This window comes from Nelusetta ayraudi, unplaced genomic scaffold (genome assembly GCF_046127955.1).
Source record: "Nelusetta ayraudi isolate G7.1 ecotype Tasmania unplaced genomic scaffold, CSIRO-AGI_Nayr_v1 ptg000005l, whole genome shotgun sequence".
Lineage (NCBI taxonomy): Eukaryota > Metazoa > Chordata > Actinopteri > Tetraodontiformes > Monacanthidae > Nelusetta > Nelusetta ayraudi.
In genome coordinates, this window is record NW_027466055.1 from 4,888,563 (window position 1) to 4,907,622 (window position 19,060).

Consider the following 19,060-nt stretch of genomic DNA (forward strand, 5'->3'; position numbering starts at 1 on the left):
ATCTCGGAGGCCAGCAGGCTGTCGAGGGAAATCACTGTGGTGGTGGTGGGGGGGTACGCCGTGTCATTTCCTCCACGAGATGAGTGAATGATGTCCTTCCAAGCAGAATCACTTGCGTGCAAGACCAGCAGCAGGACAAAGTTTAGGTGGGAAACCTTTGCTGCTCTTTTTAGTGTTTTTATCTTGATTTATTTAATTTAGATTGGTAGGATTTTGAATTAACAATGTGGTAAATTGGACAAATTGATTTTTATTTTTATATTTTATATCTTTTTTTCCCCTGATGTCAGGCGCACATTTTTTCTTTGATTGTGGCTTTGTTATGTTTGTGTTTGAAAATCTCTCTTGTAAGCTGTTTTTTTTTGTCACCCACTCTGGTGGCATGGGTGTAAATATTCGGTGGGTACGCAGTGTTTTGAGTATGATGTAATTGTTTCGAGTTTCACTTGCAACTCTTCCTTTATTCCCTTGCCAAATGGGCGCACTAGTGCACTTCAGACAGTGCTTTAAAATGTCAGTGTGTAAGACTTAACAGCTATGCATGTATATACACCTGTATTTTTATAGTGTGTAGAGTTACGGCCACGGCCGTCCTGCCACGGTTGTTTGGGTAATGGAGCCATACCTTTCAGCCACGCTGGTCAACTGAAGAACTTGTCAAGCAGATTGCAGGCTAAAACGCCCCACTGGGTTCCCGTCCCTGTTCTCCGGCCGTCTTCTTCATCTCGTGTCTCTCTGTGACGTCAGGGTGAAAATACAAAACCCTGCACTGTGCTGCTGAAACGTGCCGGTGCAATGTGGCCGCCTCCATAAGTGGACCTACTCTGTCTGCATATTTATTATTGGTGAATAAAAACACAGATTCATTTAACTTGGGTTACTCTAATTTGATATGTATATGTTAGGGATATTAACAATTAATCGATTGTTGATTAATTGTCAATTAAAACTTTATTAAATTAAATTAAATTAAATTAAATTAAATTAAATTAAATTAAATTAGTCACAATTAATTGAACATTTTTTACTCGGGTAGTTTATTATAACAGTGTAGTGGCAGGAAAGAGCAATTCACCTGTAGCTACTGTGATGGCCATAATATACCTAGAACAAGTTACTTTTAAACTTTTTTTTTTTAAGTTAAGATGTGCTTAAAGAACTTAAAGTCAGAGGATACATGGTGATGGTTTTTACTGTTCTCTAATGTAAAAATGGGTCACATTGGACCCTCAATATTATTTAAGGGTTAAATTATGTCTTCCTTACACATTTTTCATTGTGAAATTTAGGTTCTCTGAAAAAGTTGCGGCTTATCAATTAATCGTTAATCGATCAATATGGTCAATCAACAAACGATTAATTAATTAATCGATAATTTGCATCCCTAGTATATGTGTATTTCTTTCCCTTTAATATGCCAGTATATCCCAGTTCATGGTACACGTTGGACTTCTGCTCATTGTAAATGCTGCTCTGACCGAGACCCTCAAAGAAACCCAAAGGTGTGCAAGTGGAGCTGCTCAGAAGCAGCATATTTTACCCTCGCTCCACAACAGCGACTCCTCACCGCTGCTCCTCAGCTTCCCCCCCTCGTCCCTGCCTTTCGCAGAGCTTCTGTATTTCTGCTGAAAGATAAGCCGCCTTGGATTCAGCCACAGTCTGCTGACTCTGCAGGAAACGGCAGCAGAAACTGCTCCTCCAACCCCCACAGCCCCCTCTTCCCATCCCCACCAGTGAAACTCTTCCCAGTCGGACGGCGAGCAGTCATTTCTCTTTTTTAATCTCACTACTTTACCACTCGTTTAATAGCCACCTGAGATCGCCCTTCCCTTTAATTACCTCTTTCCTCCGCCATCCTCACCGGTCGCCTCCTCGGAGGTGCGGCTAGCAGGCAGCGCGTCGACACCTCGCCTGCAGCCTGGCTCCGGGGGCAAAAAGGCACAGCTTGCTTCGCTGGCCTGTAAATTGGCACTCAGCACATGCAGTAAATGGATGGAATGTTGACAAATTGAATAATTCACTCTGGATGTTATTGCCATTTTGACCACTTTTTTTTTTTTAAACTATGCTGATCTGGTTGTCCAAAAAAATATCGAAGTCCAATCAGATTATTGGTGTGACTAGAAAAAGCTGGTTTGCCTTGAACTAATGTTTAACGGGACACTTTGTGCCTATGGGGATAAATAGTTTATGTCCAGTTAAATGGTTTACAGCGAAGCCTTGGGTGGAAAATCAGCCATGACAGGGTTACGTTCAGCATTGCAATGTTCCTTTATGCATCAGAATCCAGCTCCTCAGTTTTCCCATCCGTGTTCTTTTTCGCCTACAGCAGACTTTGCCTGGGCCCGATCGGACTGAGTAAAAGCTTTTATATGTCAAATAACTTGAAGCCGGCTGTGCGATACAGGGGTTAAACTGAGACGACGCGGTTGCGAAAAGGCATCCGGGGCGAATCTTTCTTTCTCCCTGTCAGACCGTTCTAAAGAAAAGCTTTCAACGTTACAGTGAAAAGGTGCAGCCGCCGCCGTACAAATGAGGCATTTTGATTGGCAGAAAGTCCTCAATAGAATACAATGAGACCTCTGCTCTTTGATCTTTCTTTTTTTTTTTTTTTTAAACAGTCAGTTATGACTTACTTTGGCTCAGAAATTGTGTTTCTAATTATCAACCCTGCCTCCTTTTCATAGGCTGACAGAAGTGTGCGTTTTGTGTGCTCACCGCAGCCGCTGCCACCTGACTCCCCAAACAATACAGAGTATTTCATGTGTATTAGGCAAATTGGGAGCGGCTCCCCGACTGCTGCCAACAATGGAGCCGACAAGAAAGGGGCAAGGCCTTCACTCTGCGGACAACAGTGGAAGGGAAAAAAAAATTAAGAAGCGGTCTCAAAGTAACTGTATTGTTCTCCGTCAATGGGCGGCCCGAGTCCACATTCATTCCTCCGCCTCACTTTCCCTCGCTCCTCAGCCTGCTCCGGCTGCGAGCTTTTTAATTGGTTCCCCTGCCCTGGCAGTCGAGTTACGTGACTGCCATTGTCATCGCCTCAACTTGTCGCCGAAATTGCAGTGGACTCAGTCGGTTTTGAAAGGAGAAATAAAAGAAGGTGTTTTAGACCCAGGAAGTCAATCTAGCATTTTTTGAGGGTCTTAACTTCCCAACTAACGGAAAAGATGAACACTCGTTTTGTTCATTAGAAATGCACGCCACTGTTGACTGAACTGGCTTTGTGCTGGTGAAGACAGGCAAATGTCCGCACGCAGCTGTCCACCCTGCCAGCGGATTAGAGGAGTCCCATATCTTCACGGCTGAGATGCAAAAGCAGATTAGGCAGGCAGGCAGCAGGCAGGCAGGCAGGCAGCCAGGCAGGCGGCTCACGGAGAGGCACAGCCCGGCCTTATCTTGCGGGGACGCCGCAGTCAGACGCTGGCTTCCTTTTAAACAAGAGGGGAAAAAAATCACACCAAAAAAAAAAAAAGGGTTTTGATGATTCCTTGTATGATGTAAATGATGCCTTTTGTCAGTCGAGTGAGGACGTCACAGCCTCGCGTGTGTGTGTGTGTGTGTGTGTGTGTGTGTGTGTGTGTGTGTGTGTGTGTGTGTGTGTGTGTGTGTGTGTGTGTGTGTGTGTGTGTGTGTGTGTGTGTGTGTGTGTGTGTGTGTGTGTGTGTGTGTGTGTTGGTAAATGTGAATTAGGTGGACATTTCACAGGAGTACACCCAACACAAAAAGGTCATTTTGTATAAGCAGGGCAGGGTCGCTGTTCTGCTAATTGGAAAAAAAAAATCTATAACTGTGGAAGTATTTCTATTGGTATATAGACGTGTGTGTGCGTGAAAACACACACGATGCATAAAATAACTAAAAGGTGTGCGGCGCTCGACCCCGATGCCATTTCCTTTCCATCAGCTGCAGTTGAGTCTCGCCAGACCTCAGCGTGCTGTGACGGCGTGGTGCTCTTCAGGAAGCGGCTCCACCGCCAGCCGCCCCTGCTCGCACAGGCCTGATTGGCTCATTGAAGCCGGCGTTTTTGCCACAATGCTGCCTGATTCCTTTCAGATGAGTTGTTGATGTAAAAAAAAAAAAAGTTCTTGATGAGTTCTTTTAAAGTGCATCGTTTTTTACGCTCTTGGCCATTTTTGTCAGACTCTGCACTGCATGTCGGGTGTCATCCGGCCGTGTGCTCCATACTAGCTACATTTTGGGCCCACTGTGTATTTGAGTTTGACACCCGTGCTCTAATGGTTGTGTCTGCAGTACTGGTACATGGGCCAATATGCTTTTAAAGCAGGGAGAGGATCATTCCAAATGCAATTCCTTTCAACCGTCCACTTCAAACGGCGTGCAGGTTTGAAGGGTTTATTCAAAGGGTGAAGGGAAGGACTCGCGTAATTCTACCTATTTTGCTGTTGCAAACCTCATTCCGCCTGCCTACATATTCCTCTTAGTTGTAGCACTGTTGGAGGATTATGGCTGCACCGGAGTATTTACTTGGCAGGCAGATAGTCAATGCGACCCGCTGCCATTGTTCTGCACTGATAGCAGCCGGCTGTAAGTTATAACCGTAAGAAACTGGGTGGGGGGGGGGGGGGGGGGCTGGTTTCCACCTTTTTGATAAGGCTGTCGGCCATCCAGTGAAGCCCACTTCATCTTGACTCACAATTTCCAGCCGCACTCACTGCAGCTACAGCTGCTCTATGGGGCCTGCGCGAGTTCCTCCTCTCACGGTGCCGGGACAAAAAGTTTAAACCAAATACAAACCAGTGATCTAAACACATTGTTGCGCCGTCTACTCCCACCCCCAGCTTGGCCGCATCAGGATGATTCCATTCATGGAACTGGGAGTCGGCCCAAGCGGAGACGAGGGTCTACGCAATTGAATTAGTCCCCCCCCCCACCTCCTCCTCTGAAGGCAAGACTAATCATTGAGAATCTTTGCCCTCCCGAGAGAGAGGGAGAGAGACGGAGAGAGAGAGACGGGGTCGAATACCTTCCTTGTATAGAAGACGGATGAGAGGGGTCCCTGTCTGCTGGGTGTCTGCTTGTAGGAGCCTGTGTTTATGTGAGTGCGTGTGTGGGCATCCGTGTCTATTTTTTGCATGTGAATGTGGCCGTGCGGTGTTTGATTTCCAGTGATTGTCAATACTGAGAGCAGATTAAATGGTGGGCTCCCGACCTTGTGACCCCTGACGGGAAGGATATGTAACAACTGTGTGTGTGTGTGTGTGTGTGTGTGTGTGTGTGTGTGTGTGTGTGTGTGTGTGTGTGTGTGTGTGTGTGTGTGTGTGTGTGTGTGTGTGTGTGTGTGTTCACGTATGATGCGAAGCAGCAGCTGTTCTCCAGATGTCCTTCACTCCCCCCTACCGCCACCACCGCACTGCAAATTGAGAAAAAGGAGTAAACGAGACCCCAAATGAGACCGAGATGGAGCCCAGGAAATTTTTTTTTCTCGTTGTTCTAAGTTGTTTCTCTGAAAATGACTGCGTGTCCTTGACTAGTCAAGTACAAGTCTTTGAACGTTATTAAAAGTTTCTCTGCTAAAAAGCCACAAGAAATGAGTTATATATTGTTTTATTTTTTTGCACCATCATTGCTGTTTGGTTTTTTTTGTTTCTCTCAACATTTTGTTATGAAGCTTAATATGGAGAATGTGTCCTACCATTAAATCAGTTCGGTTTCGGCAGTGAGCATTTCTGATTATGCATTATGTACCAGAACTAAAATGGACACAATGCCTTTAATACACCTGAACATTTATTTTTTTTGACGGCAGCCGCAGGGCATTGACTTTTGTCCGATAACCTCTCAGTTTTTCCAGCGTGGCGGCTGACAACTCTTCGGTTGTCTTTCAGTTCAGAGCCTCCCAGTCCAGGATGGGGCCCTGCTCTGCACGACTCAGTTCCCTCCCTGCAGTCTGCGCTGGTGGTAAAAATGTATTGCTCGCTCATACAAGCGCCGTCACAGCAAGAGCAGATGGTTGGCGTTTATAGAGACGGAGGCGTCACGGTTTCTATTAGCGGCGCACCGCTGGCTTCTGCTGAACACGTAAAGAAAATGAAGAGAGCTTTGTTCTCGGGCCTCACATCGGTGTATTGTGTGTTTGCACTGAAGGGTCGCGTACCTGCTCAGGTGTTTGCTTACGTTCCAATTACCATTCATTATTACATTTTGCCCGCTCACGCAGCACGTCTCACACCGAGAAGAACTGTTGCATGGACGACCCGCTGTGCTTTTCAGTAACTAAATATCGCTGCTCTCCACACTATTATTACAAGGGCACTGCAGGACTGTATGGGAGGCTCCCCGTGACAGCACAGTAATAAAAAAAGTCAATTTTCACTCACATTCTCCACCCCCTTGTGTTAAGCCTCACCCATGTACACATTTAGCTAATTGCACGTCGAGAGCTGCTGCCAGTGGAAGACAGCAGACTATTAGCTGGTGGGTTTCAGCCCCAACTGAGAATGGATTTTCTTTAGAAAAGAGTTCGATCTGAATAACTGAACGAAGGCAGCTGTCAGACAGAATTGTAACGGGCAGTGATTGACTAGCTCCAGCTAGATTAACTAGATTAGCTTCACAGAAAACCAATGAACAGCCAACTGCAGGCTTTTATTTAGTCCTTACAAAATGCCATCGCCCTGCTTGTAAATATATTTTCTTTATACCCATCAGAGGTTGTACAGCTGATATTTTGTTTCATCCACACAGAATTGCATGGATTAACAGGTTTCCTGATTCGTAGCAGTGTTCAAATCCTTTTTTCCTGAAACGAAAAGAAGACGGCTTGTTTTTCTTCTCCGTGTGGACAAAGCCCAAGGGTCTCTTAACTTTTCCTCTCTAACTTTATTGGTATACATCAAATTTAATGTTATTTCCAGCTAAATTGTTCCTTTTTAAGGGAGGTGGCCTTGTTTGTGCAAGTGTTTGTGAAAAGTAGATCACGGTGAGTAATGTCTCACCTCTCACCACACACACCCCTCCAGCTGCCATTGTTCATTTCTGTGGCCTTCAGCGAGGAACTTAGCACACAGAGCGCCACATTCATTTTAGCAGAAGCTATGTTCTGTGTACGCAGTATTTCAGGTTAATGGGGTGAATTCAAATTTATGTGTTCACTGCGGCGGCTGTTTAACGAGCCAAGATGCTTTTTGTCACACGCTCGCTCACACCTCCCGCGTGCGTACCTGTCCATCTGACACCTACAATAAGCTGCAGCACTTGTAATCCAGCTGTGCTGGTAGCGTGAGCTGTTATGCATCCTATAGAGCTGCTTTATTAAAAGTTAATATCATGAGCTGGACGTAAGGTGTGTTTCCCAGGCGACGCATTGTCCCACCTTTGCCTTCACCAGTCCTCCTCTGCAGCAGCTGTGATTAATCAAAGTGCCGGGCGGATGGAACAATGAAGTCTCCGGTGGCATGTTGCGCATTTTGACGTTACTCGTGGGGATGTGCCCCTGAAACCCACCCCTGGAAACCCCAGGGGAACACAAGGGGAGGGTTTCCCCTCTTGTTCAAATTTTTTTTTCTGCAGAAGTTAATCAAGCAAAGCGCTACTTGACAGCTTTTCAGTCTACTTCATTAGATGGTTATTTAAAAAAAAAAAAAAAAAAAAAAAAAAATAGTGTGTGCGCAAAGCTTTGCCCCAGGCGATTCCGTCAATATGGGAGAATAACAGGGATGTACGTCTGTAATGTTGTGGGAGATACTTTTTTTTTTTGGCCCTGAAGCGTTTTGTTTCATTTAGCTCTGAAACTCATCCTCCCCAAGGCTAAAAGGCTCAGCGTTTCTTCAAGTTTCTCATCATTTTGAGCTCAGATTTGATCTGCAAGAACACCGTTTTCTTCTTCCTTCTATGCAAGCAGGTCTCAGGTTCCTTAACTCAGTGCCTTGATATTTTCTGAACATGAACAGCCCAGGCACAGCATTTAAAAGGTTCCGTCATCTCGCCGATGAAGAAGCAAACTGTCGTGTGACTTTCAGTTTGAATTAACTGACGTCTCGTTATGTCACTTTCTGTTTTAAAAGGGAAACGTCCATGTTCTATTCTTAAGTCTATTGACGGGCTGCGGGGGGGGTGGACAACGGCATTTAAAAGAAGGTGCTGCACTTTACCGCACCATGTGCCAACTAATGGGGCCCAATTGTTTTGGGTCTCTCAGTGGAATTTAAAAGCAATTCACAGAGTCTGTTACCTCCCAGAGAGAAACCCAACGCCCCCGCCCCCCCAATCCAGACCACCATCACCACCACAGCCAGCCGGTCACTGACACTCAACGCTTGGGGCGGTGGTGGGGGGTTAAATTGTTGCTTCTAGCAGCCTGGGTCCAGGCCGAGCTTTGAGGGAGTCTGATGACTAAACAGGTAATGAGAGGCCAGGAATATGTTTTGCAGCACCAGTTTTTATTGCGTCAGAGTGCAGCTGTTTTAGGATCCTTCGGCCCCCAGTGGATGAATAAAGGGTTTGAAGTCGCTTCCTCCAGGAAACAAACAACAAGAACAACAGCATCGGATCTGCTTGCCTTTGTGTGGGAGAGTGAACGCCCTCACCTGTAGGCGCAAAGTCCTGTTAAATGTTGTCAGCCGTGTGCCTGGCAAAAGCCCCAGAGGGTTTCTCCACAGTTCCTGGAGTGGGCTGCTCCTCCCTGCAGCGGTGCTGCCAGCAACGAGTCTCTTGTCCTACCTCATTTCCTCGTTCGTCCGTAGGTTGCTTTCCATGGACGCTCAAATTCCATTGAAATTAAATTTGTCAATAAGAAGCATGTCGAAAGATGCATGTGAGTTTGTTTGTGCGAGGTGATGTTTCATCAATTTCACGCTATTTTTTTTGTGCTTTTATACGTGAAGAAAAGACGGGCTTATTTTTTAAATTTTATTTAATAGTCTGTCTCAAATAGACGGATTGTCATTGCAAATTCTGCATATGCACCAACTCCCTTGTACACGAGGCTAATATTTTTGCTCTATGTGCATAACGTACCTAGGTATGGAGTTGATTTGAAATAATGGTGGTTGCATTAGCAAGGAGAACCTGTAATGGTTTGACCGGCTGTCATGGTGTTACTTGGAATGTCATTGCCGAGAGCATTCCAGCTACTCAGCTTCAGCTGCTCTAGCGCTGCGAAAATTACACCCATTTTCAGACCTGTGTTTTATTTTTGACCTGAACTGCTTTTCACAGTGAAATCATTTAGCTTAGCTGATGAAATTGATGCTTGGTGTGTGTACGTGGAAGGTGGCACATACTGTGATGCCGGTGGATTGTGGTGCTGTCACTAACCTGGCATAGGTACTACATCGTTTTCAGTCATTTCCAGCTCCTTGTAAACCGGGATGTCTTTGAATACGGCTTTGTGTAAACGCGTTTTTTCCTAGAGGGTGTTTTTGAAAATGTGCGGTTTAAAAAAAAAAATCTCCATGTAAATAGCCCGACATCTGTTGTGACATCACAAAAGGACAATGTCCAGAACTTTCGGTAAAGTAAACGATGGGCCTTGCTCGTTTCTTGTTTGACCACTAACAGGCTGGAGACACAATATTCTCATACAACGGCGTTAAAGTGAAATTTGTATTATTGTAATCGCTAGTATACTTTGACAAGTAACCATAATGTAAGATTCACCTAAAACAACACTTTGATGTCAGAGAATTGCGACCTGAGCTCAGTCCTCAGCCTCTCCAGTTCCAGTTCTGACTGCTGTGTGTGATGGTTGCAGGTTCAAGTGCTTCAAAGTCCAGGAGGATTATTTGTCATTTCCAAACTGAGACTTGACAAAGTTGCATCACTGTCAAAGTATAGGGGTGGCTTGCACTAAATATAAATTACTGGTAAATGGTAGAAAAATCCTTCTATGGCTGTTTGAGTTCACCTTTGCCTCAACAAATGAACAAACATTGGACTGGACAGAGTCGGAGCTGATCTGTGTTCAGCCCACTGGAACAGCATGGTGCTGTTTGGAAATTAGATTTCAAGTCTTAACTCGGTGCCCAACTGAACCCATTATATTAGCAGGTAATGTGATTGTGTTAAGGAAGAGCCTGAAGACTATTTGTTCTAACCTTTTCCATTGATGTCTAAAATACTACCGACAAAATGACTGGAGAAAGAAATTGATGCAGTTTGAAAACTGTTGACGTGAACTGTCGAGAGTTTCTCTGCTTGCCAATTTAGCCGGTTCAGCGTGTCTGTGGAATTTAGGACATCTATTCCGATGTATGTGACATAAACATATTTTCATGAAGGATCTCTTGGATTTAAATTAAAAAATTCAATTACCCCTAAATATCAAACCGTATCTGTGCATTGCAAGTTGTTTTTTTTTTCTCTTTCATTAATGTCATCATTTTTGTCTTTACAGCTGTCAACATCAGCAGACACTTGAGGCTGCAGTTTTCTCAGCAGTAAGGTAAGGCCCTCAACACACGGTAGTTCTTTGATGAACTCGGAACACTTGCGGTGTAGCGGTGTGTGTTCTGTCATTTCGAAAAAAATGTGATGAAAATAAAACTGCATGCGTCAGCGTCAAAGGGCGATTAAAAGTACCGGGAACTTTCAGTCTCAAGTTGTTTCTACACAGAACTTAAAAAAAACAAAAAAACGTCCTCGTCTCCTGGATGTAAAGGTATAGACATCGGCTCCAATGAGCTCCAGAAACTCCCCCCCCACCCAGGTGTTGGGCTAAATTTCCAGCAGTGCTGCTCATGAGCCGGAGACAGTGAAATGAAATTGTCCTATTGGCTAAAGAAAAATAACATTTCCACATATCTGTTGTTAAGGTGTTCAGCGTTTCAGCTTGTTGTATCATCCATGTTTGTGCACGCCAGCCTCCTCGGCATGAGAAGTGGAATTTCCACCTTCAGTTGTCCACTGTGGGAGAGACAATAATTAAGAAGGACAACCTGGGAGCATTCTTTTCCCCACTGTTTATACTCTGCTGTGAGCGCTTCGATCTCCTCTTTGCACCTGCACTTTCTCCGGATTTTCTCCCACTTACGGTTTGGTGTTTGGTCCATTTTGCCTGTTATGATTCACTCTCCCTTTGCTTACACAACCGCGCAAACTCGGCGAAAGCAGAGTGTCGCAGCTACCTTGCTAGCAGCGCACTCTCGCTGTATAATTAATTTTGAGCTCTAATACATCCTGCCAGTCCTGGGAAGCTGTTGAAACCAAATCATCCATCTTCTACTCTGTTTGTGTTCACCCAGCAAGTGTGTGTGTGTGTGTGTGTGTGTGTGTGTGTGTGTGTGTGTGTGTGTGTCAGACTGTTTAAATCGAGGTGCACTCTATCGATCAACTCTGCTGATTGCCTTTAGATAATTCATAAAGGTCGACGTTCTCTCTAAAAGAAAAAAAAAACAAAAAAAAAACCCAGAATTGATGCCTTCCTACATATTTGTAGCTCCAGATGATGTTGCACGGTAATGGACGAGCAATTACGGTAACTGGAGTCACGTGGTGTCCATCTGCTCACTGCGGCCGCTCGCCGCTCTGCAAATAAGGTTACAGTTTCCGCACATTCATTTCTCCAGGCTTAATGAGTGCTTCAGTTGACAAGACGTATGCTACGCACCTGGACCCTGTTTCATTAAGTACCTCTAGTTACGAAACCTACCGGCGGAGAGCTTTGTACAGGGTGTTCCTCGAAGCCGCTCACGTTGTCTGCTCACCCGAGTGTTTGGCCAAAGGCCTTGACGACGCTTTAAGTCAAAACGCAGCAGATTCGGGATGTATTTCCAGAACCGCGGTGAACCTTCCTTCACTTCTCTACTTTGTCCTGAATGGACCCCGGTGTACAAAAAAAAAAAGCAAAATACATAAAGGCACCGTCTTGCCATTTTTCTTCCACCAACACGTAACTGTTAGACTGTGGAAGTTTGGCGCTGCTTGAAAAATGTTCTCGTCAAGCAGGCTAGAGCGAATGGTCTAAGGCAGGCGTGGGCAAACTACGGCCCGGGGGCCCATATGTGGCCGGTTAAGTGTTTTGCAACTACTTTCCCAACATTGCTGTTATTAAATGTTATAATTCCTCTGTGATGAAATAATTTTTGTTGTTTTTTTCTTTTGTTTTAGGCAGAAGCGATGAAGCCTTTAATTAGAGCTGGCACACGTTTGTTTTTCTAATTATGGAGACTATAATTATTATGTTGCCAGGCTTTTTTTTTCTGCTCTATTTTTTTCCTCTCGTTCCGCCCTAAAGATGTTTTATTTTCTGTCAGCCGCTCTCTTAATGCTCAAATTAATTAACGCAAGCCTGTGAAGTGCGGCTCTCGGTTCGTGCTGAAGGGATGATGGAGATGGTGGCTACATTTCCAGTCTCACTCACCGACGTCGTGTTTAGACATTCCGTACGCTGTGTATCCCTGCAGACTGGCGGGCCCCACACACACTGTGGACCGCGGCCTCGGCCACAGGCTGGGACTGTTTGACGGTGGCGAGGTGGGAGCGGAGAACACAGCGTCTTCACGAGACGGTTGCTGCATTTCCATCACCCCTGGAATTGCGCGAAACCTAAATATCGCAATAAAAAACTGCTCATGGAAACTTCGAAAAACCTCTCAAATATCGCCAAAAGATTTTGACGCTCTCATGAGGTGGTTTTTCAGATGTATCGATGTAGAGGTATATCGCAAAAGTGTCATGAAAACACTGTTCGCATTTACACGTCAGCAGATGTGACGCACAGTGTCACGTGACCAGTTCACTTAAAATGAAAATAGCGCGTTATGTTTGGATGGAATTTTTTTTTTGTTGCGAGAATCAAAGAGAGAAAAAAAATATAACAACCATTCTTGACAGCAAACAAACATGAACAAACAATAGCAAACGTACTTCTCGTAAATCAAGCGGGACGGGATTTTACGAGAATTACGGCTTATTCGCTTCACGACATTCAATGGAAACGCCTGCAAATCGCAATTTTTGTCGAAATTTTCTGAAATATCACTTTTATTTTGCGAAGAACCGTAATGGAAACGCAGCTAGTGTCCTCCACTGTAGCACTTGGAGCTCTCTGTACGCGTTTCTTCAACATTTGCTCCAGCGCATCGAACATTTTTCACCCAAAACACGCACACACACACACACACACACACACGTGGTTCAGTGTGAGTCGGTGACGTCTGATCGCGTCCAGATGTTTGGGGCTGCTGAGTGGAGCCGAGCCTGGAACTGAGTGGAGCAGCGCTGTGACCTCCTGTTGACGTCCATTCATCACAACTCACGATGACGACGCCGCTGCAGCAGCAGCTGCTCCCTCCTGCAGCCTTACTGTAACTCAACTGGCCCTATCTGCTGAGCAAGAGGGTGACGTCACTCTCCCCCCCCAAAAAAAGAAATAGATAAAAAACTTTCTCTGTAGTTTCTGTTTTTTTGGTGCCGTTATCGCACCAGGAGCGGCGCCAGCGGCCGAACTAGCGGCTGACTTTTCCTTTGCAAACTCTTCCCGGAAATGAAGGGATTGTGTCCAGTTTCTCTGTCGGCGCCGCTTCACCAGTGAGTCACCTGTTGTTCCCGGCATGAGTGTTGCAGCCGTCAGCCAGTGTGTGTTTGTGAAAGACCAACTGTATCCCAGCCAACTGGAAGCGACCCCACCTCACACCACCCCGGGCTGTCCCTGGCATTCACAAGCTGCTGGGTCTTCCCTCCTGGGGGCCGGGGGGTGGGCGGGTGGGGGGGGGGTCGTCGCCAGTGTGCCATATACCCCTCAGTATTCCGGCGGGAGGGGGGTCCTGAATATTGATGAATATGGGAATTTATGAATATTGGCAAAAACAAAGAGAATAATATCTTTAGAAATGTAATATTAGACGAGGTGGTCTTAAAGACATTTTAGTGACCATCAGTGACAATAAAATATATATATGTATATATGTGTATATATATATATATATATACACAATATCCCCCCAAGACCCTCTGTATTTGGCACACTGGTTTGTCGCATCGCTGGGACTCAGTTGAACAGATGCATCTCGGGCAAATCGAGACTCCTCCAGCGCCGCTTCTGCTGTCGTTGATTTTGCCGCCGTTTGTTTTGGGGTTGTAGTGTCAGGGGTCGCGGGGTCGGGTGACGGCGGGAGTTGTTTGATCAGATAAAGGCTTTTAGAGTAATTGCTCCTTTTTGTGCGCCGCGTAATGGAGATCTTCATCCAGGAGCGAACCCGTGAGGGGCTGCGTGATGTAACCACCCTCTTTTTTTTCTTTTTTCCCTTTTGACCTGCAGTCGTAGTATCATGTTTCATTGTCTCCATTCCCACAACAATGTGAATAATGCAGCAGCACTGACTCACTAATGGCACTGCTCTCGGTGCGTACAAAAAAAAAAAAGGCTATCTAATTCTCAGCAAATTAGATCGTTAACGGCGCCTTAATAATGCAGCAGGCAGGGAAATTATTACTGGCCAAAGAATTCCTCTTAATACAAAACCATCAGTCTCCACGTTAACTCACTAGCACATTTTTCTCATTTTTAAATATATACTTAAGGATTCTACTTGCTAGTACTTGGACTTTTTATTCACTGTGTCGCTAACACTTCAAGCGCTACATTTTTCCAACATACTTGTGCCGTCACGTCAGTCGTCCCCGGTGTTTGTGCTCTTTCAGTTGTTGTCACTTGTCTGTGGCGGCGGCAGCAGCAGCAACTGATTTATTTCACCACGGGACGCACATGCTCATCTGTGGTCCGTCTTCTCACGCAAGCACATGCAATCAATTCATCTGCCATGCACTTCTGCCGAGGAAAAAGATCGGCAGGCTGGGGGGTGGGCGGATGGTGGAGTGGGGGGGGGGGTAGCTGACATCATGACATGGCACTGGCCCCTCAGTCAGTGTTATTAGTTTATTGGTTTACTACCCCGCCCCCAGCCCACATCAGCTGTTGAGTGTTAAAACTGTTGCGTAGCGCTCGCTTCTTTCCCAACAATGACACTCTTTTACTGTACGCACAAATAAGTTGATCTCCCCATTGGTGACGTGATTGTGTGCGCTACTTTGAGGTGAGGCTTCCCATCCTGACCCTGCATTATTTGATGGTTTGATTTTATATTTTCCGCTCCCGACAATTCTAGTTTAAGACGAGGAGAATACACAGCGGCCGACATTTCGTTTCCTTTGCACGTTGAGCTTTTGTAAAAGAAAAGAAAGTGCTAATGTCGTTTTGGTGTTTGCCAGAGCGTGCTGAGTCGTACCTGTTGAATCAGGCCTAAAATCAGCAGTACTGCATGACTCCAGTTGTGCGTTTTCAACCCTGCGCAGAAAATACTGTTTCGCACACAATTGGCCAGTTACTGATTGTAGGTTTGTCCTTGGAAGGTACGAGAAACCTGTGCGCACGTGCGCGAGTGCACAAAGCCGTCGGTAAGTTGCGAGGATGTGATTCGAGTAGGTGTGAAAGTGCAAAGCTGTGGTGTTTTCCACCCTCAGCGGTGTGCAGTCGACACAACCCAATCTGGATGGAACGCACAGCAATTTTTCATTTCCATCTGATGGCAGCAGCCACGTCTGCAAGCCCCGTAGCGAGCGAGACGAGTCTGCCCTGAAATGCTGATCCTTCATCAGGCCGTTACCTCACAAGTGTCGTACGGCTCAATGAGCAATCAAAGCTGCTTGGAAATTAAACAAAGAATTGCTCAGACTATTTATTAAGTGCTGTCCCAGTGCGCCGTTCTCTGTAGTTGCTCCAAAATAGTGTTTGTTGATGTTGCGCTCCACATATTTGAGCTTTAATCCACCGATAAATCAAGCGGCTAACGGCGGCGGAACTGCAGGCGTTTGCTTGTTTCCACACCTTATGAAACAGACATTAGTCAGGCCACATAGCAGGCCTCAGTAACCATGGCAACCTGGACTGGAACACATCTTCGAGTGGTGCCGGAGTCGTCGGAGCGGTGTTTAAGGCTGTGTCTATGTTCTGAATGGAAAATCAAAAGCGGTCTCCTGTGTTTCCAAGAGCACTGAAATGTTGGAGTGGGCGAGCCTCCCGTGCCTTTTAACAATCATTAATTATCTGCTAAAGCATGAAGGGTGGCTGGCTGGATCCCCTCGTTAGAGAAACTCAACTTGTTTTTTTTTTTGGCCTTTAAAGGTCCCATACGGGCAAATTAGACTTTCGACCAATAATGTCTCTTTCGTGTCAATGAGCTCCCGAGAAACAAAGTCCTGCCTTTAATCGCTTCGCTTGCTGCAACTTCTGAAAATCATCGGTGGTCCCAACCGGGAGCCCTCTGAGACCGCCCTGCAGCTGCCTTGTTTTGTGAAAAATAGAAGTGAGCAGCTTGTGTCTTTTAGTAGAAGGCTGCAAACAGAGGGCTAAATATGCTTCTCTCCTCTTTTTTGGAAGATCAGTCGTGATAGGCCGTTCCACTGGGGTCCAGAATGGGAAATAAACTGCACATGGACACTATGGGTCCCCTGAACTAAATGTTACTTTTAAAGGTCAGGCTTGACTTTAGAACAGTTCAAAATCAAGACTGCGTCAAATAAAAAACAGCAGCAACAACACGGCTCCTCATGTTGTTATGCTGCTGCTGCTGCTGCTGCTGCTGCTGCCAAACCAAGTCTCTCTTGCGGGCGTGCTGCCCCTGAAACCCAATACCCCCTCGTCGGCGCTGCCGATGACGGAGCTCCGTCACCTGCCTGCTCCAACCAACCGCCGACTCCTTCTGTGTGGCGGCGACGCACGGATTGGAAAGTGCCAGTGCAGTTGACGGACATATAGTTTCCGTCAGCCGGGTGGAATGCAGTGAATCACCTGACCCCCACCGCCAACTGGGCGGATAATTACGCTAGCAGACATTTTTTTTCCCCCCCCTCACATGCAGTCTCCTTTTGAAGTCCAGGTGTGAGGTGATGTGTATGTCTGTGTGTGTGTGTGTGTGTGTGTCTATCTCCGTGTGTTATGCGCCGGTGTGTCCAAAAAAAAAAAAGTGGCGGCCATCACCGCCGGTGATGGTTTCTGCAACGCCTTGTAAAGTCTGCACGTTTGAGCCTTAGCGCAGCTGTCAGCAGACCTCTGGGACGGCAGTAAAGACAACTGTGAGCACGGAGCTCGGAGGGTGGCACCGCTTTTTTCTTCGCCTTTACCATTTATGGTAGCAAAGTACCGCAGCAGTTTTGTGGCAGTGTATCTTAACCCACAGAGCCATCACTGGAAATAAAACATACTTTGCAAACGCTTAAGACACTGTTAACAGCGTTTGGACCTTCACCACTCAGTTTTTATCAGCCCACTAAACCTTTTTTTCTTCTTTTTTGAAAGAACTTTTTGTTGACTTTTTATTGATAGAAGCACAGCTGAAGGATCTTGTCAATCCTTCAGCTGTGCTTCTATCTATCTATCTATCTATCTATCTATCTATCTATCTATCTATCTATCTATCTTTTATAACAGTGTTTTTGTGAGATAGTCCATTTCGCTTTACTCTTGCTTACTTTTTTTTTTTATTTACAGTCTCTGACGCACAATGCCCTTTAAAACCACTTTCAAAACTCATTCTGTCTGAAGTCAATTAGCTTCAAAACATCAAACGGAGAAAATGTGTCACCAGCCATTTCACAGCGTATGATAATAGTGAATAAATGAATTGGATTTGGTTCCATTGGGTCCAATCCCACAGGTTTTCCACTGGAGCCCCTTAGGTGGGCAACAATGAAGCATGACAAAGTGGCGCATTAACCAGCCTAATTATTATGCAGTGGTGCTGCATACAAAATAGATGGATCATAATATGCAACATGCTCCAGGAGCAAATTAGTTTTGTCCATGCACTTGTTCGTCAGGAGTAATTTTATTAGCGCCGGTTGCATTAAGCCTTTTAAAGCAGAGGAGTCTCTCTCCCTCTCTCTCTCTCTCTCTCTCTCTCTCACTCTTTCTCTCCCTCCCTCTCTCTCTCTCTCTCTCTCTCTCTCTCTCTCTCTCTCTCATCGAATACCTTTTTGTGTCAGAGTCACCCTATCTAATCTCTCCCTTTGATCCATGGCCATATTCTAGCTTCTGAATGTCTTTATTTGCGCCACTGTCGGATTCATTTGAGAGAACAACGCTGTTTGTTCTCCGGCTGCCTGCGTCTCCACTGTGTCTGCTGATAAGGTTTCACTGTGCCGTTCATGTGCTGTTTCTTACTGAAGAGGCCCACTGGAACTATGTACTTTTGCTGCAAATGAAAATGAAAGAAAAAAGAAGGCATATCAAGATCTGAAAAAGCCTTTGTCTTGTCTGGTTGACTTTTTTTTTTTTTTTTTTTTTTTTTTAATAAAAACCTAAAGCCTGATGGATGATATCACAATCACTCTTTTTGGCCAAGGCCAAGTCTCCAACTGCAGCATTGCAGTATTTCATTGGCCGTATCAAAATGTAAACCCGCAGTGTACATTTACGTCCTCGGTGGTGAATGACTGCGCACACAGTGTTTGATGCTACTTCCGCTTTAAACACCCGGGCGAGGTTTCTCCCACTATTGTGCTCGGTGTTGAAGCGCGGGTGCTGACTATTTTCTGAGCAAGAATGTAATATGCTCTCCTCTTGGCCGCCTTTACCGCTGGTGTCTGTTCTATTATTGGATTGCGGGCCATGTTACTGTAACAGGGCCTGGGCATTCCCAGCAGGCATTCCTGTGCCTGGCTGATATATTGAACAATAGCTCCACGGAGCAGCGTTCTGTCCCATTTTCCTTTAATCTCACGGGCCTATGTCTGACTCCGGGTCCGGCCATTTTCCTCGGCTGAAACCGAAACGGAGGCGAAAAGTGACCTGCTTTCTCCTGTCTCCTGCGCTCCCTGTGCGCCGCCTCTGACGCCCTCTTTTTCCTGATGACGGCGCCGACCGGCTGAGTCTTAGCCTGCGTCTGACGGGGGCACCGCTCAGATATTCTGACCTCTGTCCTTATGGCTGCTTTTGGACGAAGCGGCTCCAGCGGTGATGATGTTCCTGGCCGAGCAGGATGCCTCCGATCGGCTCCTCGCCCGCGGCCTCGCTGTCACTGAAAATGTTATATTACCTCGACGCGACACATAATCCCAACGTTTCCCCCAGAGGGGACGTCCTCCCGTGAATGGCCGTCCG

General features: G+C 45.9%; 1 protein-coding gene across 1 annotated transcript in view; it reads left to right on the forward strand.

The window, feature by feature from the left end:
• Positions 1-19,060, forward strand: part of LOC142904518 (talin-2) — an 82,435-nt gene that overhangs the window by 11,709 nt on the left and 51,666 nt on the right. Inside the window, exon 2 of the mRNA XM_076050668.1 lies at positions 10,358-10,405. The gene's annotated coding sequence lies outside the window, so the exon portion shown is untranslated. The remainder of the gene's footprint in view (positions 1-10,357; positions 10,406-19,060) is intronic.